This window comes from Sciurus vulgaris, assembly GCF_902686455.1.
Source record: "Sciurus vulgaris genome assembly, chromosome: 1".
Lineage (NCBI taxonomy): Eukaryota > Metazoa > Chordata > Mammalia > Rodentia > Sciuridae > Sciurus > Sciurus vulgaris.
The window spans coordinates 205,950,787-205,960,177 of record NC_136461.1 but is presented as its reverse complement, the minus strand read 5'-3'; positions in this window follow the sequence as shown (position 1 = coordinate 205,960,177).

Sequence of the window (9,391 nt, the reverse complement as noted above, 5' to 3'; positions counted from 1 at the left end):
GCCAGTTGCAGATTTATCTTTTGTTTATATCTTCATCTTAAATCCTGAATCCACTTCAGGCCCACTGGTGGTATGCTCGGGCAGTATGAATTTTCTAGTCATCAGACATGAGTAATGAGCTCATGTCCACTTCGCATTTTATTTTCTTTGCACAAAGAAAAATATTCCAGTCCAGTTCCATGTCCTCTTTTCCTGAGCTGACACCTTCCTTGGTGGCCCATCGGTCAGATGAGTGGATATTGTGAACACACATGTTAACAACCAAAAACAAACATCACTTGCAGAAATAGTGTCTCACTGATGCATGTGACATAAGACCTCAGAGAAATCTTTAAAGTAATCTCCTTCTTGTCCTCAGACTATTCTTTTTATTCTCTGCCTTCTCTCAGAACACCTGCTTTCTTTACTTGCCAGAAAATGATTTTGATGTTTCACCTTGGACTGCTCTCAAACCCGGAGCCCATCAACGCGCTCCCTCTACCATGAAAGGCTATCGTTTTGACTGACGGATGGGAAGGAGGCTGGAGGGACAGTAAAGCACTGAAGGAGAGAGTATTCTACTCCCTTTCTGGGCACTGCCAGCTCCAAATGCATGGGAAGGCAGAGCAAAGAAGGGGACAAGGGAGTGCCCGGGTGATGTCATTTGTGTTCCTAGATCTAACCACACCGGAAGGAGACACAAACATGAATTTACCCATCATGTCCACTGGCACATCCTTCCCCTCCTGCCCCCAGCACCTGGGCCTGAACTGCTGAGATCAGGGCGCACTGAAGTCCTCTTGCGCCTCTCAGGTGTGATGCTCTGCTTTGCCTACCTCTCACAGATTCTGATTCTTCACTAATTCGCTTGAGCCATTTGTATTAATTCAGTAGAAAAAAATAGATGGTTACAAAGACCTGCTCCTTTACAAGGAGTCACAAACCGAGTGCCGAGTGTTGTTCAGCCCAGACGTGTCCTAACACCTGGTTTTCACCACCACCCTGTCACAGTCTCAGGATGTGACTTCAAACGTGTTCTGCACATTTGTGAACCCAGTTTCCACCTCTGCAGAGGGAATCAGAAGAGGTGGTGTCTTCTGCAAGCTTGCTAAGGACCAAGGGAGCTCTCTTTGAAATGCACTTGACCCAAGACTTGGTACCATTAGTGCTCATTCTTGACAGCTGTTAACACTAAATGATCAATATAAACTTTAGATTTCCTTTATACTTTCCTCAATTAGAAGTTTCAGAGGAAATGCTTCAGAGAGAGGACAAAAAGAAAAAGATATATCACACACACACACATTTATATATACACCCATATATATATACACACACACATGTGCACACACTCACAGACATACAAATTCATGTGTGTATATGTTATTACATCATTCCAATTTTTCTCTTATGAAGTATTATTAGTGTCCTCATTGATTTTCATAATAACTTAAAGGTACAGGCAAATATACTGTCCTCCTTGACTGACAAATCAGGAAACCGAGACCTAGCAAATTGTACTTCTAACCACTCCCTGAGTTGGTTGGCAGTAGGACCCTGGCAAACTTCCAAATTTCCTGACACACAGTCCAGGTTTTTCTTTTCACCAAACTACAGGATCCAGGTAACTTTTCAGGAGCAGCAATTCATTTATTCTAGTTTATCATTTCAAAAAACAAAAGACAAAAAAAGGAGGAGTCTGCCGCCGTCTTCCGGAATGGGAGACTTGCGAGTATAAACTTTTCATGGTGAGATGCTGCGATAGAGATTAAAGAAATAAATGTCCTTCGTGATTCACACTCAGAAGTGGTGAGAAATCATCTGTTATAATCTAGGGCAAAGAAAGGGAGTAATTTATAGCCAGCCATGAATACTTAATCATTAGGCCCCATGACATTGCTCATATTAACACAGCCAAAATAAATCTGCTGTAAGTCCAAAGCTGACTTCCACATGGCACTGGGAAGACGGATCAACAGGGCCTGGCATGCAGGAGCCCGTGTAACAGGAGTATTAATAAGCAGGATTTCCCTCTGCCCTTCCCCCGCAGCCAGGCCTGACACATCAGCCCAGCAACAAAAGTAACAAGACTGCATTTTATAATCAGCAATTAGAGTTCCACTGCAATTCCAAACACATTAATTACTCCTAAAAGGCCCCAGGTTGTCTTTCTGTTAATTTTCCAGTGGATACATTTGCTACTATGCGACAAGTCGAGAAAAACTTCATTAATTGAGACTGCCCAGGGGACAAGAGTCTGAATTAGGGGAAAGTGCAAATTTCACATTTATAATCAGGGAAATGTGCTGCCGTACTTCCAAAAACACAGAGTAATTGGAAATAGATTAGCAAAGGCCTCATTTGAGTCACTGTGCATATTTCAAAGTTAAAGGAAAACAAGGCCTTTTTTACTTGAAAATTGTTTTTCCACAGTGCTACTTAGATCTGACTTAATAAAAAAGATAAGTTTTTGTTTATAATTAACATAGCAGTTACTTGAAAATGGCATTACACATAATTTGGAAATTTTAAAAGTTTGAATATTTCTCTTCCATATTCACCTCTGAAGTCTTTTAATGACTTGCTGGCTTTTCTTCTGTTTAATGATTCCTTGCATCCTGGGTAACCTCTAAGCCTATCTAAATTAGTTCTCACTTGATAAAGTACACTCCAAATTACTGTAGTCACATTCAGATGGTTCCTCTCTTTGTTTTTGCTACAGTTTTCACTAACTCGCCTCATTCCATCAACTCCCATGGATGCTACCATTGTTGTCTCTTCTTAAGGTTTATTAAAACATACTTATTGTCTGTCCACGCAAAAGGGACCTATTCTTCTGGCCTCTTTGTGCCACGTAAGACACTTGTCTTCCTGAGGGATTACAATGGCATGCTTCTCTTAGGTGGCAGGGAGTGGTCTTTACTCTCCAGATCACCCACATCATTTTATGGGTGGCAGCATCTCTACCCCGCTTCTGGAGGTCCTGGGTTCCTTCCTCCAAGACTGAATGGTCATGGCCAAGGAAGATCCAGGTGAACCAGAATTCCCTGGAGCGGAGCCGTGGGAGTGGGAAGAGCCACATCAGAAGACTTACACCTCAACACCACCCTGAGTCAGGTGTTGCCACCAGCTTGCCAATGAAGAGTAGAGAATCACAATGACCTAGCTACTCTAAACCCGTGGCCCCTTCCAGTCATGAGGAGAGACTTTGCTCACAGATTGTCCATAAAAAAAACAATTTAATTTCAACTGGGAATCTTTCTGAATCCCTCCGATAATCTCAGCTACTTGGAGAAGTAAAGACTAGAGGTTGCAGGTGGTCCTCCCCACAAGGTAAAGGATCAGCAGGGGTGAAGGAACTGCCATTGTGGGAGGAAAAGGTACAGGAGACTGAGAAGGTGCAGGCCCAGGAAAAACATTAAAATAATTGCTTTAACATAAATTCCTGATACTAGCTTTCTACTTTTGATGTTTTTATTTTCTTCCTTAGAGTAACTTCAGCCAACATGAATGGAGATTTTGCTGAGTGTTCTGTAATAGGACCAGTTCCTTTAAATAAGGAGGAATGAGGGGGAAAAGGCATACAATAAGAACACAGACTTGGAAAGAAAATTGTTTTGATTTTAAAATATGTTTTGGCTACTTTCTAGAAAGAGTTCCTTATCATTGAACTCCTCATTAAAACCTTGGGATAATAATACCTACTCTATATAATGCTGTTGGGTAGAATGGAAAGGCTAATACATAGGAAATGTTCCTTCCTGTCTAGCAGTTTATGACCAGTATAGATGAACAAATTCTTCCTCCATTCCTTCTTTTTGTTTCCTTGCATCCAAAAAGTCATGTAAGTGTCAGTCGACCCAGAGTCAAGTCTTGAGTCTCGCAGGGATAGCACCATATGACTGTGACGAGATCTGGAGTTCTTACTCTGTCATCGGGACATCCGTCCTTATGAAGAAAACAGGGATAATTGTGTCCACCATAAGGGATCACACAGGTGGATTGAGTACCTGGGGTCACGTCTGGCTGGCCGTCTCCTGCCTCTGACTTGAACAAATGATTTAATGTGCTATGTTCATTTTCAGGACTTCAGTTTTCTTATGTGTACCATCCTTTAAAAAAGGAGGACAACAAAGCACCATGTCATGGAATCCCGCTCTCTGTTCACAAGAACGGAACCAAGCCAAGGGGACAACGGAGCGAGCCTGGGCCAGAAGATCCAGGTGTGTATTTCTTGAAGAACAAAGCTTTCTCCATGCCCTGGAAAGCAGGCAACTAGTGCTCTCTGCAGAAACTGCCTAGAAACTGTTTTACTGTATGAAAGCAAGTTCCTCAGAACACCAGTCACACAATGGGACAAAGCAATCCTAAACTAAAAAGAAACCCTCCCTGTGGTGACCAGGGCAGAGCAAAGTGCCAGGGAGGAGACAGATGTTCCACCAGCTGCCACCACCAAACCAAGCACAGAGGTGCTACTTCCTGGAGAAGCACTAGAGGCACTGTGAGAAAGGGAGGTGCCACTTGGCCAGCCCATGGCCACTGGACCTTCACAATTAGTGGTTTTGAAAAAACCCTGTGTCTCACCTCTCACCTTCAGGGTCTCCAGTAGCCTCTCAGCAATGCACCCCACTGCTCTGGCACATTGGACTGTGGCAGTACACACACTTATTTATTCTACCAATGATTATTGAGCACATTCTATGTGACATTGCTGGGGATACAGTGGCAAACAGATGGGAAAGTTTCATGGACTCATGATATCCTATTGTAGAAAGACTACTAGGGATGGGAAGGGGACAGAGGGATGAGGCAGAGAGGGGAGGACATGACAGGGCAGAAGGGAGGGTGGACAGAATCCATGCACAATACATCCATGAATGGAAACGTCACTGTGAAACCCATTGACTTGTACACTTAGTATGTGCTAACAATAAAAAATAAATAAATGAAGACAGTCATGAATCCTGAAAAAAAAAAAAAAGTCATTCTAGAGGGAGAAGCCAAATGAAAGAAGTAAATAGTCACATAAAGTCACATGAGGCAGCATTTCAAGCCAGGAGTAAACCAAGCAACCAGGATGCTGTGCACCAGGAGAACCGGATGGGAGCCAGGGTGCTCAGGCTCCTCTGAGACTGACATACTGCTACTCGTGGCCTTTCCACTGGAACCTGGGCTCCAGGCAGAGATGCTGTGAACGTACTCCGCCTACTCAGTCTGACTAAATGGCCGGGATCCTGGGGCACACGGTTTTCCAGCCAGAACCTCCGGGTGGGGCAGCAAACTGTAATGAATACAGCACATGTTTTGGTGGTAGATGTCCAGGGTTTCATTTCATAGTGTCACCTCACATACAGCAGGATGAAAAGCTTATAAATGCTCCTGTGAGCACCACTAATCTCCTTTGTGTGTGGTGCTGGGATTGAACCCAGGGCCTTGTGCATGCAAGGCAAGCACTCTACCAACTGAGCTATATCCTCAGCGAGCCCCACTAATCTGGCCTGTGTGGCAAATAGTTTTGAAATCTCAGGATTATTTAAACCTTTTTGTTTGTTTGTTTGTTTTCTCATGATTTTTCTCACCCTCCTCAAGCACCCACAACCTTCTCAAATGCTGCGCTCAGGACCCCCAAAGAAACTTACTGAAATAAAGGTTGGGCCTCAGGAGATCTGAGGTGCGGTCTGGAGCCTTCCTCACTCCCTAGCTGGTGGGAGCTTGTGTGCTAGTCAAGGTCCAGTCTTGAAGAACAAACAATCCAAGCAATCGATTCAGGAAATGGATAGCAAAAGGCGGAGGAAAAACAACCTCTTCCTGTTGAGGTTAGATCCCTGAAGCAAGTTTTCCTACCTTCCACCATAGCTAAGAGGGTAATTCCTACACTAGGATCAGAGAAAAAAAAGAAACGGGGTAGAGAAACAAGTAAAATGAGGGACAATAGACTAGACGAGACAGAACTGAGATCATGGAAGAGGGGCTGAGTCAAAGTGTGTAGACAGCTCAGCCTCCCCACCATAGGTGACATCTATACCGGTGCCCAGAACTGCATGGATATTGGATCTCCTCCCAGGTGAGTACATGTCATTGCACAAGGAGCTATGCTTATGTCATGCTGGTATTAATGTAGGTTATCCAGAGAAACACAAGGTAAACAGGAAATGTGAGGGTGCACGCACACACACACACATTGGCTCACATAATTATGGAGGCTGAGAATTCAAAATCTTCAGTCATGTACCATAGACCCAAGAGATCTGATAGCATAGTTCCAGTCCAGGTCCAAAGGCCTGAGAACCAACAGAGCTGATGGGAGCTCCAGCCCACACCTAAGTCAGAGAACCAGGAAAGACAGTAGTATAAATACCCACCCAAGTCCAAGTCCAAAGGCAGGAGAAAACTACCTCCCAACTTAGAAGCAGACAGGGAGAAAGTGTCACCTCTTATTCAGCCTTAATTCTATTCAGACCTCCAAACAACTGGATGAGGCCCACTCACATTAAGACATAAATCTGCTCTCTTCAATCTACAACCCAAGTGTTATTCAAATCTCATTCAGAAACCACCTCACAGGCAACCTGTAAATAAGGTTTAATCAAAGAACTGGGCATCCTCTGTCCAGTAAATTTGACACAAAATTATCTATGGCACTCTCCTTACAGAGGTTATGAACACTTCCTCTGAACAGTACAGCACTTTTCCTGTTCACTGGTGAATTCCACCTGCAACATTGTTCCACCTTCAAGCAACCTACCTCCTGTGAAAATAGCTCCATCATTACAATCATCTGAGTTGCCTACATATTTGTCTGTCCCCAGAAAGAGATAATAGACTATGGCGGATGGAGCTAAAGAATACCAGCTAAGCAAAATAAGCTAATCCCAGAAAACCAAAAGCTGATGATTTCTCTGATGTGCCAATGCTGATTCACAATGGAGGTGGCTAGGGAAGAAGAGAGTTACATTAGATTAGGTAGAGGAATTTAAGGGAGGGGAAGGGGGATGGGGATAGGAAGGATAGAAGAATGAATAGGCATTATTACCCTGTATACATATATAACTATACGACTGGTGAGATTCTACATCATGTATAACCAGAAGAATGAGAAATTATAGTCCATTATATTAAAAGTGCATCAAAAGTGCAAAAAAGTGTATCAAAGTGCATTCTACTGTCATGTGCAACTAATTAAAACAAACAATTTTTTTAAAGAGATTAGAGAATACAGACACCAAGTTTGGTAGTAAATCCAGGAAAGTGTATATTGGTGGTGATAGAGGTAATGGTGACTTTGGTGTAACAGTAATAACACCAGAGTAGCAACAATGGTGCTGGTATTATTGGAATTAGAGATCATTCTGGTGCTGGTGGGTAACAACAGTGTGGTGTTAATGGTGATGATAAAGATGAGGATTGTGATGGTTATGGTAATGCCAGTGATAGCGATGGTGATTTTGGTAGTATTGGTAATGCTATTAATAGTAGTGCTGGGCTGGTGGTGACAGTGCTACCATGGCAGCAGGTGCTGATTAGGACAGTCTGGGCTGGTGGTGATGGTGACAGTATGGTAGGAGTGCTCACATTGGGAGCAGCCATGGAGATGGCACCAGTGAGCTGATGGTGTCCGTGGTACCTGGGTCTGGTGCAGTGTGAAAGGACAGCCTCAGAGCCAACCTTTTACAGCCCCAACTAGAATTGGTTTAAGATCTTCATTCAGCCAGAACATAATAAATCACACAGTTGCATCCATAAAATGAGGATAATGAGCCCTAACTCATAGGTTGGCTTTGCACATTATGTGGGGTCACGTCATGGCAGCTTGGAGGATATAAAAGGCTTATACGTCTTATCATTACAAATCTCTATGCCACCGTCACAGGGAATCAATGAGAGTTCATCTCACTCCTATTGCCCAGAAGCCAGCAGCTTCCGCCTGCAACTCTGTGAGGAAGAACTTTCTGGGTAGTTTCTCCAAAAGAGGGCCTTTCAGCCCATACTCCATACAGAAATCTACTCATCACACAGTGTGAGTGTGCGTCCCTACCTCCTCCCTTTTGTGACCTGCTTAGACGCCATATGCCTCCCAGTGGACAATAAGTCTCTTAAAAGTTTCCCCAATAGATGTTCAATGAACGAGTGTGAAGAATGAGTTGTAAACACTCTGGAGGAGTGGAGGAGAGGGGGAATAAAGGATTTTAAGGAACAGCAAGTTTATTCAATGGAATTTTCTTCTTTGAAATTCTCCCTAACATGGTTCCCCGGAAGATGTAAGTGTTTCTGTTCAAAGCCCTGTCAGGCAGCATTGTCGAGAAGCAGCTCCCTGGAATTAGGGGGCTTCAAGCCCCTGCAGCTAGCCAGCTGCTTCTCCAGAGCCAGTGTTCACAACCACACATACCAGGGCCTGGAGTTCTGTCATCCATCGAAACACAGCTGCAGCCTGAAGGCCACCAAGATGAGTCGGGAGAGAAGGCAGAGGCAAGGGGCTCTGCCTTTGATTCTGGCAAGGAAACACTATGGCGTCCATCGGAACCCCACGCTTCTCAAACACAGTCTCCCACTCCTCTTTCCACTCACCCATCCATCCTTCTCACTTTCTTTTTCATTTGAGGGACATCTACTGTATTCCAGGTGCTTTGCTTGGTCCAGAGGCAACAAAATAGATTCAGATGGCAGAGATGGCCTCTGTACTAATGTGCAGAGACTACAGAATCCTAGGCATGTCAGACTGGCCCTCATTCATTTTCAATGGCTGTCAAGAGATACCAGAATCTCTTGGCACCCATTCCTGATGGATGCAAGATCTCTTCAGTCCACTTATTCTTTCTTATTAAGACGGGCTTGCTGAATCAACAGTGTGCCCCAGATCCCAGCAAGTAGGGCCATGAAAGTCTCTCCCACTCACACCATAGCCCTACAAGGGTCAAGTAGCTCTTAGGGGCTAAGTGGAAACCTAGGGTCATGGGCAGCGTCTATCTTCTTCCTACACCACCTGGGACATGTAGTTTCCAAGGAGACTGTAAAGAGAAAAGAAGGGGCTACAGGATCCCACAGGAAGCTCACGGATACTCAACAAACACACCCATGGTCCCGGAGTCGTAGCCACAACATTCCCTCTGAACTCCATGGCCTTAGTCCCATCTCCAGTACCTCTAAGGTACCAGGACAGCATTCCAGACCACATAGGGGCACTTCAGACCCTCACAGTTGACATGCCCATTTTGAAAGGGGACACAGAAAATTGGTTAAGAGCAAGCCAGGCATGTCCTGTTTCTCCCGTTCGTTAATTACACTACCTTGGGCAAGCCTGTGGCTTCTCTGAGTAGCACTTCTTCTTCTGTAAAATGCTGATAATCATAAGGCTGTTACAACAAGCAAGGACATAGCAGAAGTAGACAACTCAGCACGGAGTTCCACACAGAAA